This window comes from Sciurus carolinensis, chromosome 1 (genome assembly GCF_902686445.1).
Source record: "Sciurus carolinensis chromosome 1, mSciCar1.2, whole genome shotgun sequence".
NCBI lineage: Eukaryota > Metazoa > Chordata > Mammalia > Rodentia > Sciuridae > Sciurus > Sciurus carolinensis.
Window position 1 is genome coordinate 185,589,906 of NC_062213.1, and position 13,939 is coordinate 185,603,844.

Genomic DNA, 13,939 nt, shown 5'->3' on the forward strand with positions numbered 1-13,939 from the left:
TTAGTACTACTTGGATTTTGGCACTGTCTAGAATAATGTCCTTAGAAATGAAAGCTTATGCACAGAGTAGCAAGAAAATTGAATAAAAGACTCATAACTCCCAATGCAAGCTTCCAGATCTGGCACTGACAATTTTGTGATGGTATAAGTCAGTTACTCCCTGGTGCCCCCAGATTCCCCCATTCTTAAGACTATTTAAGGAACTTCTAGTGCCAAACCTATCACCTTAACCCTGGGCCCAGAGAAAGAATTGAACGCATCTTTCCTTGAGGACCAGGTGGCTTTCTTATTCTTTTGCAGATGCACCTGCTCTTTGTCTTACTACACTAAGGACGAAGAGTCTGGACAGCAGCCAGCATCTTATCTCTTAGGTACTACGGTCCAACTTAGCACATTTTCTTGTATCTGGGACAGAAAATGCCATTAGTGGACTTCAGGTCCCTGGAAGAAAGTGCCCTAAAGGGTGTCCCTCTGTGACAAAAGGAACCTATTGGAAGAAGAGGCAGACAGTCTGGAGACCTGAAATGCAGATTTTCCACTCGACTTGGAATTCTCTTGAAACCCTCATCAAGAAAGCAATTAACTTGTATAAAATCAAAGAAGTCTGTTGGAGGGGGTGTAGTTTACAGCCAAACCTGTGTTCCTTATCTGGACTCTGCTTAATGCTGTGGGACTTGGGCAGTCTACTCTGAGTCTGCTTTCACTTAATCAAAATGGGATAATAAGCCTAATTATGGGATTGCAAAGATTAAGTGAGATGGTGTACTGAAAACACTATTGGTAAAGGCCAGTGTTTTTCTTCTCCTGTAGGATCACATAGAAGTAAAGGAGATTCTGGGTATCATTTAAGAAAGGAAGCCCAGAACTCCAGACCCAGGGGTAGGAAAAACTTTATTTGAATCCTTTGTAACACTGCAGTCATCTCCCAGACATTAGCATCCAAAAAGGTTCATCAGCACCACCTGGAGGACAATATAAGTAATGCCTAGGGAAAGTTCTCTGCTGAGAAAACAGCTTAATTTCTCTCTCCCTCTCTGGTACCGGGGGTTGAACCCAGGGACACTTAACCACTGAGCTACTTTTTATTTTGAGACATGGTCTCACTAAGTTGCTTAGGGCCTTGCTAAGTTACTGAGGCTGGCTTTGAATTTTCAGTCCTCCCGCCTCAGCCTCCCAGCTGCTGGGATTACAGGCATGTGCCACAGCTCCTGGTTAATTTTTCTTCATGTGGCCTTCATTAATTCTGAAACACCTACCACATTTCAGGTATGGGATGCAGAAATGAAGAAAACAAAATTCCTGTCTCCGTGGAGTTTATACTCTAGTTGGGGAAGTCAGTCAGGTAGACACTAAGGACAGATATGCTGAGGAAAAAAGGGGGAGAGAGTGGCAGGTGGTGATGCTTTAGATGGGCAGTATTGGGCCTCTTTGATAAGGGTGCACTTTAATTATTAGAGATTGAGCAGAATGTGGAAAAGAACTGTGAAGAGGGGAAGAGTACGCTGGACATGAGGAATAAAGTACAAAGGCCTTTGGGGGAGCATCCTCAGTTTGCTTTTTTAAAAGACACAATATAGTGTCCTTGACTGGAACAAAATGGGCCAAGGCAGGGAGAGGAGCAGATTAGCTGGGGCAGAACAACCCAGAAGACAAGAAAACTGAAGGTCTCTCTGAGGCCAAGGAGGTAAGTAGCAGGCAAAGCTAGACAGACAGCTGCTGCAGTCAGCTTTCAGAGGGACTGAAATGGGGCGCGGGTGTGTTTGGTCCCAGAGTCCTACTTGGATAGGCCAACGGAAAGAAGCTGTGAACGTAGCAAATGGGTTCTCATTCTGACCTAACACACCATCTTGTACTGCACGCTGCTGGCAAGCTAAGAATTTCAGATCTTAGATTCCCTTGAAGCCAACACTCTGAATGAGACTTAAACTTTGCCCATTGGATGTACAAATGAGATGTGGAAGGAAGGAGCATCTGGGATTGTCTTTAGCTACTTGGGCTGCAAGGTGTACAGACCTAATATCTCTTCAGTGGCATTCCTCAGCGTAAGCCAATTCTAGGAATCTCCTGGAAGCCCAGCCTACAACCCTCTTTCCCAGGCTTCCCAACTCTTTGGTAAACACCTAATTTGCCTATATGGAATAATTTTCTACTTAAAATTGGTAGAGACACTTGTCTCCTGCAACTACTTTTGATTTCAAAAATGGCTATGACTGGTCAGGCACAGTGGCGCACCCCTATGATCCCAGCAGCTCAGGAGGCTGAAGCAGGAGGATCACAAGTTCAAAGCCAGCCTTAGCAAAAGCAAGGTGCTAAGCAACTCAGTGAGACCCTGTCTCTAAAGAAAATACAAAATAGGGCTGGGATGTGGCTCAGTGGTCCAGTGCCCTTGAGTTCAATCCACAGTCCCCCCCAGAAAAATGGCTATGGGCAACAGACCCTCTTAGATGAGTTATGATTAAGTTAGGTTTAAAGGAAATGAGGATCTCATTGCCTTTGGGAAAGTAAACATAACCAAATGTTGACATCTATGGTCACCTGCAGAAAAATGTCTTTTGGTGAAAGCCTACAGATCAAGTGGCTAGACTATCACATGAGAACTGAGGGTTTGGGGGACTACACCAGAGAAGTTAAAGGAAGAAAATGGAAGCCCAGGGGACTTTTTGAGACATGATCTCGCTAAGTTGCTTAGGGCCTTGCTAAGTTGCTGACTTTGAACTTTAAATCCTCATATTTCAGCCTCCAACTCACTGGGATTACAGAAGTGTGCCACAGGAGAGCCCCATGTCTATACGGCTGAAATGTGAAAATCGGGTGGAGCTTTACCATGTCTCTTCTGTGAAAGTTAGGGCATCATTTGAGAAAGCAGGACCCTGAAATGAGAAATTTGAGCTCTGAACCCACTGACTCCATATAGCTTCTCTTATCCAACAAAAGCACCTCTTATTCCCCTCATTGATATGGCTAGTTCCATTGCTTGGAGAACCTGGAATAATTGCCTTGAAAGAAAATACCAGTACTTCTCATGTCCCACCCACTACCTGTTATTACTACCAGATCTGTAGCTAGAGCCAGATTTCTGCTTTTTCTAGAAAGCAGTCTAAGAGAAGACTTACAGAAGGATCACAACATTTTGCCAATTTGTATCAGCAGGAACCTGGAGAGTGTGCATGAACTCTAAAGTTGTTAGATGGGAAAGAAAGAAAGATTTTTTTTTTTTCATTTTGATTGAATTTATCAATGTGGGTGTAATGGAGTTTTTTGTATTCAGTATGGTAATGTTTTTTTCTGGGGGGAAGCACTGAGCCAGGGGCACTCTACTCTGAGCTACACCTCCAGTCCTTTTAATTTTTTATCTTGAGTCAGGGTCTTGCTGACCTGTTGCTGAGGCAATCCTCACACTTGTGATCTTTGTGCCTCAGACTCCCAAGCCTGGGATTATAGGCATGCGCCCCAGTGCCCAGCTTCAAGAATGACTCTTAGCTGGTTGGTTGAATGACTCCTGGACTTAAAAATGGCCTATACTCAAGACATTGAGATGTCACAAATTCTTTAGTACAACTAGAAGAACCAAAACATGATGATAGAGATGTTGGTTGTAGATTTATTATGTGCATGACCTACTTATCTCCTAATTTTGCCCTCCAATTTTTTTTTCCATGCTCAGAACCCAGGACCTTACACATTTGGCAAGCACTTTATCACTGAACTACACCCCATCCCCTTATTTTGAACAAAACTGCTGTAGTGTATCCTCCCTAGACTGGGAATAAGGCTAGGAGATACTACCATTGACTCAGAATCCTTAATATCTGTAAGGATGAGTGGAATACTAGAGTGACAGAGGCCAAGAGATTGTACCAGGGCAACAAAGCAGGACTGATGAAACATTGACAACCTACTGTTCTACTTGGTTTATACATCAAATAAAATCTAAGGTGGGATAAATAGAGACCTGTTTAGAGCTCCAAAATGGAGAATTTCTGGGTGCAGTGGCACACACTTGTAATCCCAGAGGCTCAGGAGGCTGACAGGAGGACCTCAAGTTCAAGGTCAGCTTCAGCAATTTAGTGAGGCCCTGAGCAACTTAGTGAGAACTGTTTCAAAAAATAAAAGACGAGGACCCACCAAAAGTAACTCCTCCCATGACCTGGCTTTGCTAAGGCCCTATAACAGTCAGACCCTCATGGTGGCCTGCCGCCATTTTGCCCCTGAAGATGTGACCCTCTGGTGCTAAATAAAGCATGGCTGATACATAGAAAAAAAAAAAAAAAAAAAAAAAAAAAAAAAAAAACAGGCTGGGGATGTTGCTCAGTGGTTAAGCACCCCTGGGTTCAATTCCTGGTGCCAAAAAAGTGGATGTCTAATTCTCAGAACTGAGGTCCTTAAAGGGATGTTGAGTACCCTGGAGGAAGCAATACCACCATAACTGAATTATAAATCTAGTTTTCCCTAAGGGAATCTTAAGCCATTTACCTAAGCTCCTGTGCTTAGAGAAATGAGCATACCCAGGCCTTCAAGGATTATTTGGAGACTGGTCCCCTATACCAACACAAATCACAAGAGATCTAAAAGTTTCTTGTGGTCCACTAATTAAAATAGGAATTTATGGATTAAATCGTGTCCCCCCAAAATCATGTAGGGACGATGTGTCCTAACTCCAAGTACCTCAAAACATGACCATATTTAGAAACAGAGTCATCACTGATATAGTCAAAACAACACGAGGTCGCACTGGATCAGGGTGGCCCCCTAATCCAATATGATAGGTGTCCGTATAAAAAGGTGGAATTTGAACACAGATACACACATAGGCTAAACACTGTATGAAGTTGAAGGCAGAGACTGGAGTGAGCAGAAGCCAAAGGAAGCAAAAGATTGCCAGCAAGCTACCTTCTCTAGAAGCTAGGAGGGGTTTGGAACAGATTCTCCCTCATAGCCCTTCAAAGGAACCAGCCCTGCCAATACCTTAATCTAGGACTCCCAGACTCCAGACCTGTGAAACAGTAAATTTCTGTCATTTAAGCTGCTCAGCTTGTAATACTTCTTCATGGCGGCCCTAGCATATTCATACATGGGAGTCAGGTGGTAAAAAGGAGTCTGGGCCTCAAGTCTATCACGCATAACTCTTCTGTGGCTATTCCCCAGTTCCTGTAGGCACAGTTGTCATAGACATGCTTGGCAGCTGGTAGAATTTTCACCTGGTCCCATGGATTGAAAGCCCTTGTGGTAAACAGCAAAGGAAACCCATGGAATTGCCCTTTCCCACCAAAATCACAACCCAAAACAACAGTATATCCCTGAGGGAATGAGATATTAATGCTGCCACCAAAAATGAGATTTGGGAGTGATGATTCTTACTGTTCCCATTTGGCTTAGGCAGGACTCAACTCATAGCTGTAATTGCAGTTGTGATCTTGTATGAAGCAAACTGAATCTGCAACTAAACATGTTGGCCTGGAATATGCAGTTTTCTCCTGCCGGAAGAGCAGAAAACAAACCAATTTTACCTGTTGGGTTGACAGTCCCTCTCACTGTTCAACACCTGTGTTACACTGCTGCCCCAGCTCTGTTGAAATCTAAGCTGTGAACACTTTATCTCATCTCCCAGAACATCACTAAACATGTTTCTGGACCTAGTATGTATGAAGTAGCAGACACCAAAATGCCTCATAAAACATGCTATGGAGAATAGGAGAAAGTCTCTAGGAGGATTTTTAGGGGTGGCAAGCAATAGTCCAGTGTATGGCAGTACCCGCTTTAAAGTGATAGACGGGCTGGTCACTGTACATACACCCCACCAAGGAAAATCCTGAGCCTCCACTGGGTCTCATGATGTTTGGTTATGAGCACGGACTTGTTTGCCAAGTAATTGGGAAGCTACCAACTTTGAAGGCCCAGAGAAAGAATATCCACCAATGGCCGCAGTGGATGCAGTTTGGGGAATTATCTAGCAGATCCAGTGGTGCTAATGAGGGTACTGTGTAAGCTCCCACATAGAGCCACAGCACAGAGCCTTCGGATTTTGGAGTCAAGCCATGCTACTTCTGGCAATGGCTATTCTCCTTTAGAAGCTGATGTTGGCTTGCTACTGAGCCCTGCTCTGTGCTCTAGGGAACCAGTTGGGCACTCTACAGCAGTTGGATGACACCAGATCCCTTCCACCTCAGAGAAGGAAGGGATTTGTCCTCACTGGAAAAGACATTCAAGATGTGGATTGTTTCCAAGGCAGGGATTATTTTAAGCCTGCCAAACTTAAAATATTCACATAGAATGTATTTTAAACAGGAAAAATTACAATTATTACAAAATCAAAGATTCCCCCCCCCAGTTTTCTAAATTTGATTATATGTTCACTTTGAGAAACTTGGTGGTTAAGAGGATTTTTTTCAGAGCCAGAATGTCTGGACTGGAATTCTGGCTCTACTATTTAAGTAATTTATGACCTTGGACAAATTTTTTAACTTCTGTCAGGTTCTTCATGTGGGATTGCGAGGATAAAATCATAACAGTGCCTGGCCTAGCATCATTGTTCATTATCATGACCATCATGATCCTTGTAATTATTATTATCCATGAACTTATTAAATGCGTTTTATTCATCATGTGGTATTTCATCAACACAGCCTCTCACCAAGTAAGGCACCAGACTAAGACCCAGGGGATCATCCCGGCCTTACAGAACAGTCAAATGGCTTAATAAAGACTTATTTATGGTTCCAGCTGGGAGACATCTTGAGAAGTTCAAGTTCTGTTCTATAGAATGAAAAAAATAGAGAGTAAGGCCAGGGGAAGGTTTTATTTTTTATTTTTCTGTACTGGGGTTGAACTCAGGAATGTTCTACCACTGACCTGCATCCCCAGTCCTTTTAAAAATTTTGTTTTGAGGTAGAGTCTCAGTAAGTTGCCCTGACTGGCCTCCAACTTGTAATCCTGCTGCTTCATCTTCCTGAGTATCTGGGATGATGCCACATGGCATGCTTTTAGGCATATAACGGAGCAAAAGAGAAAGCATAAAATGCTCACACTGCCCTCATTTCTCAGCGGCTTTTGAGTTACTTATGTTCATATCCTCCTTTCTCCACGCTTCATTCCATTTCTTTTCCCCTAGCCAGCACCTCAGCTGGATGAAGTTCTTTGTTTGGTAGGGTGACCTCAACCTTTATTCCTAAAGGACCTGAGCCCTTAGAGGTCTAGCCTTTTACTTTGAATATGGCAGTACTAGAAGTAGCCCCAGTCACTCCTTCAGGTATGTCCTTCCAGCATGCCCCTTCCTTCCTCCACTAAGCAGCAGTAACCCTATGTTCCTTGACAGAACCACTCACTCTACCCAGGATATTGGTTCAGGGGAAGAGGAGACCAAAGTGGCCAGAGACCTTCCAGTTCATTGGACTCACTGTTTGCCCTAGGGGAAGTATTTCTCCTGTAAGTATTGAGATTTTTAACAAGGACCAAAGGCACAGGGATAAGGAGCAAAATTTTGACCATGAGTTCCTAGGTTTAATTCCCAGCAGCACCCCCCCACAAATAAATAGAAAAAAATCTTTTTTTTTTTTTTTTTTTTTTGCTTTGCTTCCCCCCACCCCCCACCTTGGTGCTAGGAATCAACCCAGGGCCTTGGAATGCTAAGCACATGCTCTACCACTGAAACATTAACTAACATTTTTTTAAATGGAAGTATAATCATATAAAATAAAATTCAGCATTTTAAACTGTGATGCAGTAGATGTCAGTATCTTCACAAAGTTGTATAACTATGACATCTTCTACTTCCAGAACATTTCCTTTACCCCCACAAAGAAAGCTGTTAGTAATTTGTCCCCATAATCTCTTCCCCCAGCCCTGGTCACTACTAATCTATTTTCTGTCTCTATGAATTTGCCTGTTCTGGATACTTTGTGTAAATGGAATCATACATTTTGTAGTCTTTTGTGCCTGATTTCTTTCACTTAGCATGGTTTGGACTTTTGTGTTGTGTTGTTTTGTGGTACTGGGGATTGAACCCAGACGCACTCTACCATTGAGCTACACCCAATTCCTTTTTTTTTTTTTTTTTGAGAGAGATTTTTTAAAACATTTTATTGTATGAGCATTAACAAAGCACTGTCCCTTCTTACATGGTAGGCATATATAAATATATGAAAAATACATAAAAAGCTTCACTTGTATTTAAATTCTAAACATTCTCACACATTTGTGAGTGGACCTTTCTAGACTGTCAACCTCCATTATCCATTCTTCAACTCTTGATCCTTAGTACCTGTTCACCCCTAACTTTTGTTCTCTTCACATGAAGGTCAGTTCCATCCCCAACCCCATACTCCAGATGTTGATCTCTCTTTCCAGCACTAGTGATAAACTAGTTTAGACACCAGTGATAGGCTGCCTTGCTACAATCATCCACTTGCTCCCAGAAGGTATCAGAGTACTTGGTGTAAGAAATTAGATGCCCCTAACCATCACTGGAGAAACAAAGCAGGATTTCTCAAACAATGGGCAGTGGAACACCCAAGGAATAAAAGTTCTGTTATCCTGAATGTTCTTAATTTTTTACATGTGTACTGCAGATGTATATATAGCTAAAACCTGAAAACATGATAGCGAGTACCAGATGTGATAAGGTCTTGGCACTTTTTAAAAAGTGCTAGACCCTGAAGTTTTGCTTAAAAAGAAAAGACCCTGTAGAAGAACACATTAATACAAGGGAAGGAAAAAAGCTACAAATAATTGGGCTGTCACAAAACGATAGTATTAGTTATCTACAAATGATGGGATTATGGGTGATTTTTTTTTTTTTTTTTCTCCTTTGGTGCTTTTCATGTTTTCTAAACTCTCTGTATTAAGCATGAGTTACTATCTTAAATTTTTTTTAATTTATATATTTTTTAAATTTTTATTATTTTTAATAGTTTTTAAATTTTTAATATTTTTAATAACTTTTTAATGTTTTTTAAATTTTTATTATTTTTTCCTTGTTGGAATTTTGGAATCCTGGGCCTCACTTATGCTAGGCAAGCGCTAGACTAATGAGCTACATTTCCACCCCACCCCAAACACACACAATCAAGTTACTATATAAACATCACAAATTTTGGGATTCCTGTGGTCCCATATATGGTGGAACACCATGTAAAACTCCAGTATGTTTAGAAGCCGCCGGGATCACCTAATGGGTCTGGTGGCAATCTAGTAGCAACTCCAAGCTTGGAAGGGCTTAGTGCAAGGGCGTTACCAGTTTCAGGAAAACTTAACAGCTACCCAATCTGGCCAAATCCTTCAGGTTCCTCCTAGAACCAAACCGGATTCCTGAAAAGGCCCAAGGAATTACATCGACCACCCAGACCAGAACGTCTTCTAGATATTCAAGACCATCTTAGCCGCCGCATAGGAAAGCTCTCTCAGGCCGGGGCCAAGCTAGAATCAACAGTAGCGCTGTCCTTAGAAGCCGGGAGAGCCAGAGCAGGGTCCACTGGCCGGCGGGGCGCGGCCAGTGAGCAGTCCCCAGAGTGCAGTCCCCAGAGTCGAAATCCCCTGAGGCCAGGCCCAGGGAGAGGGGACTCCAGGACGGCTGCCCCTTACTTAATGTCTTTGCCTTTGCCTTTGCCTTTGCCCTGGTCTTTCCGTTTGTCCTTTTTCTTCGGCCGCATCTTGGCTTCTCCAGGAGCCCAGCCTCATCGTTGCCTGTCCTAGCCTCCCGGGCCGGTTGGGTCCCTAAGGAAACCAGCACCCGGAGAGGGTAACGTCCACCTGGCGGTTGACGGTGCACAGAGAGTCCCAATTCCTTTTTTAAATTTTTATTTTGAAACAGGGTCTCACTAAATTGCCCAGGCTGGCCTTGAACTTGGAATTCTCCTGCGCCAGCTTCCAAATCTCTAGGATTTCAGGCGTGTGTCACCACACCCAGCTTTAGTGTGGTTTTCAAGGCCCATCCATGTTGTAGTATGTATGTATCAGTACTTCATTTCTTTTTATGGCTGAATAATATTTCACTGTGTATTGCATAGATATTTTATGAATATACCACATTGTCTTTATTCACTGATTGGTGGACATTTACGTCGTTTCCACCATGGGGCTACTGTGAAACATGCTGCTACTCTGAATATTGGTGTAAAAATATCCATTTGAATACCCGCTTTCAATTCTTTGGGGAGTATACCCAGAAGTGGAATTGCTGGATCCTGCTGTAATTCACTTTAGTTTTTGAAGAGTTCCTGTACTATCTTCCCCAGCAGCTATAGCACTTTACCCACCAGCAATGCACAAGGGTTCCAAATTCCTCAAATCCTCACCAACATTCAATACAGCCTGTCTTTTTAATTATAGCCATCCTAATGGGGACAACATAGTTTTGATTATATCCCCTTAATGATGAATGTCATTGAGCATCTTTCATGTACTCATTGACCATTTGTCTATTTTCTTTGGAGAACTATTTGAATCATTTGCCCATTTTTCCTTTTTTTTTTTTTTTTTTTTGCGGTGCTGGGGATTGAACCCAGGGCCCTGTGCTTGTAAGGCAAGCACTTTACCAACTGAGCTATCTCCCCAGCCCTCATTTGCCCATTTTTAAATTGGGTTTCTTGTTTTTTTGTTGTTGAGTTATAAGACTTCTGTGTATATTCTGGATGTAAGTCTTTTAACAGATAGAAATTTGATCTCTCTTATCCAAAATACTTGGGGCCAGAACTATTTTGGATTTCGGATTTTTTTCCAGATTTTGGAGCATTTATATATACATAATGAGATATGACTGACCATTCCATGAGACCAGGTGTGGAACTTTCCACTTGTGGTGTCATGGCAGTACTCAAAAAGTTTTGGATTTTGAAAAATTTTGAATTTCAAAATTTCAGATTGGAGATGTTCAACCTGTATATGATTTGCAAATATTTTTTTCCCATTCTGTGGGCTATCTTTTCACTTGTCTACCTTCAAAGTAACAATCATAGTAGTGGCTCATCACCTACTAACTCATATAACTCGTCACCTTCCTGATAGTGCCATATTTTGCAGCCTTTCTGGGAGCTACTCCTGGAGGCTCATTTAGAGCCTACTCCAACAGCTCTTGCAACTATAATCTTAAGCATCTAGTTTCTCCTCTTCCTAAGTCAGTTTTCAACAAGGAGAAGGCCACGTTCAGCTCAAGTGCCAAGATAGAGAAGCCCAAGAAGCCTGATGAGTTTGAGTCCAGCACATCCAAGGTGCTGCTGTTGCTGGACATGAACTCCACCTTGAGGCTCAGCCACAGGAGCTGAACAGCACAACAGTCAAGGAAATTGAAGTTGGCAGTGGTTGGGAAGTGAACATAATCTTTGTTCCAGTTCCTCAGCCGAAATTTTTCCAGACAATCCAAGTCCAGCTAGCACAAGAATCAGAGAAAAAAAATTAGTGGGAAGCATGTGGTCTATGTTGCTCAGAGGAGAATTCTGCTTAAACCAACTTAAAATAAAATCCATGTAAAAAAATAATCAGAAGCATCTAGGAGCTGCAGGCCAACAGCTGTGCACATCACGCTCCTTAAGGACTTGGTCTTCCCAAGTAAAATTGTGCATAAGAGCATCCAAGTGAAGCTGGATGGCCGCTGGCTTGTAAAGGTTCATGTGGACACAACACAGCAGCACAGTGTGCGACACAGGGGTGAAACATTTGCTAGTGTCTTAAAGAAGCTCGTGGGTAAGGATGTTAATTTTGAATTCCCTTTCTGGGGGCTGAGGCTAGAGCTCAGTCACAGAGCGCTTGCCTAGCAGGTACAAGGTCCCGGGTTCCACCCCCAGTAGCACCACAAAAAATAAAAATCCCTTTCTGATTAAAATAACTAGAGTGATTTTTTTCCTAGGACTGATCCCTGCCTGATAAGCAGCACAATTTGAATCCTTAGACTGAACTGACAGTGCATCACTTTGCTGGAGCTGATGTGCAGTCAAACTATAACAACAATAAATTCCTAGAAAGCCTTTGAGATCAGTGGATCCAACCCCTTCACTGGACAAAGAAATAAATTGAGGAAGACACAGAAATCACGAAGCTGAGTGTCTGCAACTCTCTTAGCCTCCTCCTGAGGCCAGCGCGCCTTCACTGATCTAGCTTCATGCATCACTGTGATCTAGGTCATGTAAATGCAGTGGGGCCGCCCTGCCAACTCTGCCCGAGCCGCCTGGGTGCAGGATTGGGTCTGAGCCAAGTGCTGTCGTGAATAGGCGCGATGTGATGGAGGCCGACCGCCTGCGTGAGTCTGTCTAGCGGGGGAGACACACATGCTGGGGGCACACCCAGAGGGCACAGCGCCAGAGCACAAGGCTGTCATTGTTCCTCTGCTCCAGGCACCTGCTTGGTGCTGCTGATAGCTTCCCCTGATCACCTTTACTGAGAGTCCTCTGAGCCTGGCTCTTCTTGCACACCCGAAGGAGCTCAGGAACATTCTTGAAGGTGACCAGAGACTGGAGGTCACACACAGCCAGATGGGAAAAGAAGCATGCCACAAGCCCAGCTCTCAATTCCAGACATCCCGCTCTTTGCACTCTGACATACTGTCTCCAACACTGAGACAGCAGGCTCCATGGGTGAAGAGCCACAGTGCAAGAAGGCAGCAGACACTGTGAGGTTGAGTTCCCGGGCCTCAGTTGTCATCTGAGGGACAGTAAGGCAGGGGAACTGGCCCTGATCCCAGCCTGAGCCAGAAATGCTGCTGAAGTTTGCATCTGGCGTCTGCCTGTGTGCATGGACTGGAAAAAGTTCTAGATCTGAATATGGTTCTGGCTGTGCCACCCCAGGTATCTGCCTCTGAGGAAAGTCACTCAATACCCACTGGATGCAGGCAGCTGCTCTGTTGCTATAACATAATACCTAAACCTGGATAATTTACAGAGAATGGAGATTTACTTCTTACAGTTTGGAGGCTGGGAAGTCCAAGGTCGAGGGGCTGACATCTGGCAAGAGCTATCTTTCTGTGTCATCCTATGGCAGAAGGTAGAAGGACAAGAGAGCATTATCATGTACTTGCACGAGAAAGAGGGGGAGAGAGAGAGATCCCAAAAAAAACAGATCTGGCCACTCAACCTCCTAAACCCAGCAGAAATTATAATAGTGAAAAGCAGGAAAGGAAACTTTAATCAATGTGGCCATAGTGGGAAAGGAAAGTGAAATCCAGCATCTCACCCTTATCTATAGGGTGCTGATAGGAGCTTCAGGTTTAAGTAGCAGAAGAATTGGGGTAGCGGGTAAGAGAGATGCATAACTACACAGTCTTGGTCTAACGGTTGTGTGGTTGATCATTCTCTCCATTCTGGTTCTGCAAGATAGCTCTGGAGAAGTCTTGATCGCTTAAAGGGGCAATTTCCACTTGCTGCTCAAACGTTTATCCATCAGACCCGTGGTCCTGGAAGGGGCGATTCAGTTCCCGTGACATGATTGCTCCTGTTGGGGGAAGGAGTCTCAGCAGAAGACTTCGAGGCAGCACTCCAGGGTCCAAAACAGGCTGCCGCAAGTCTCCCTGCAAATCTGTCCTGTCTCAAAGGGGGACAAAATAGGTAAATTTAGGGCTAATAAACCTTGTATTACCAGATTGGGGATGAGTGATTAACGTGCCTATGTGCAGAGCTCAGCAGAAACCTGACCCAAAGTTTAAGTTAATGAAGGAGACAGATGCAAAATGAAGGCAGAGATGCCAAGCTTCATCCTGTTTGCTGTCACCCGTGTAGCATCTGCATGTCTATTGGCATTATTAATCCATTCACAAAGATGGCACCCACATACACTAGCCACCTCCCGCTGGCCCCACCCCCCAACACTGCTGCACTGGAGATTAAGTTTCCAACACCTGCTTTTGGGGTCAGGGGGCACATTCAAGTCATAGCACAGACTTTGTGCTGGGGCACAGAAAGTGATACCCACAGACAGGGACCCAGGCAGAGGAGATGGAAAACTCACCTGTGAAACATGG

The 13,939-nt window shown here is 43.6% G+C and overlaps 1 pseudogene; it reads left to right on the top strand.

Annotated features, from left to right (window-relative positions):
* Positions 1-7,209: 7,209 nt before the first annotated feature.
* Positions 7,210-11,744, top strand: LOC124965163 (40S ribosomal protein S7-like; annotated as a pseudogene).
* Positions 11,745-13,939: the final 2,195 nt, after the last annotated feature.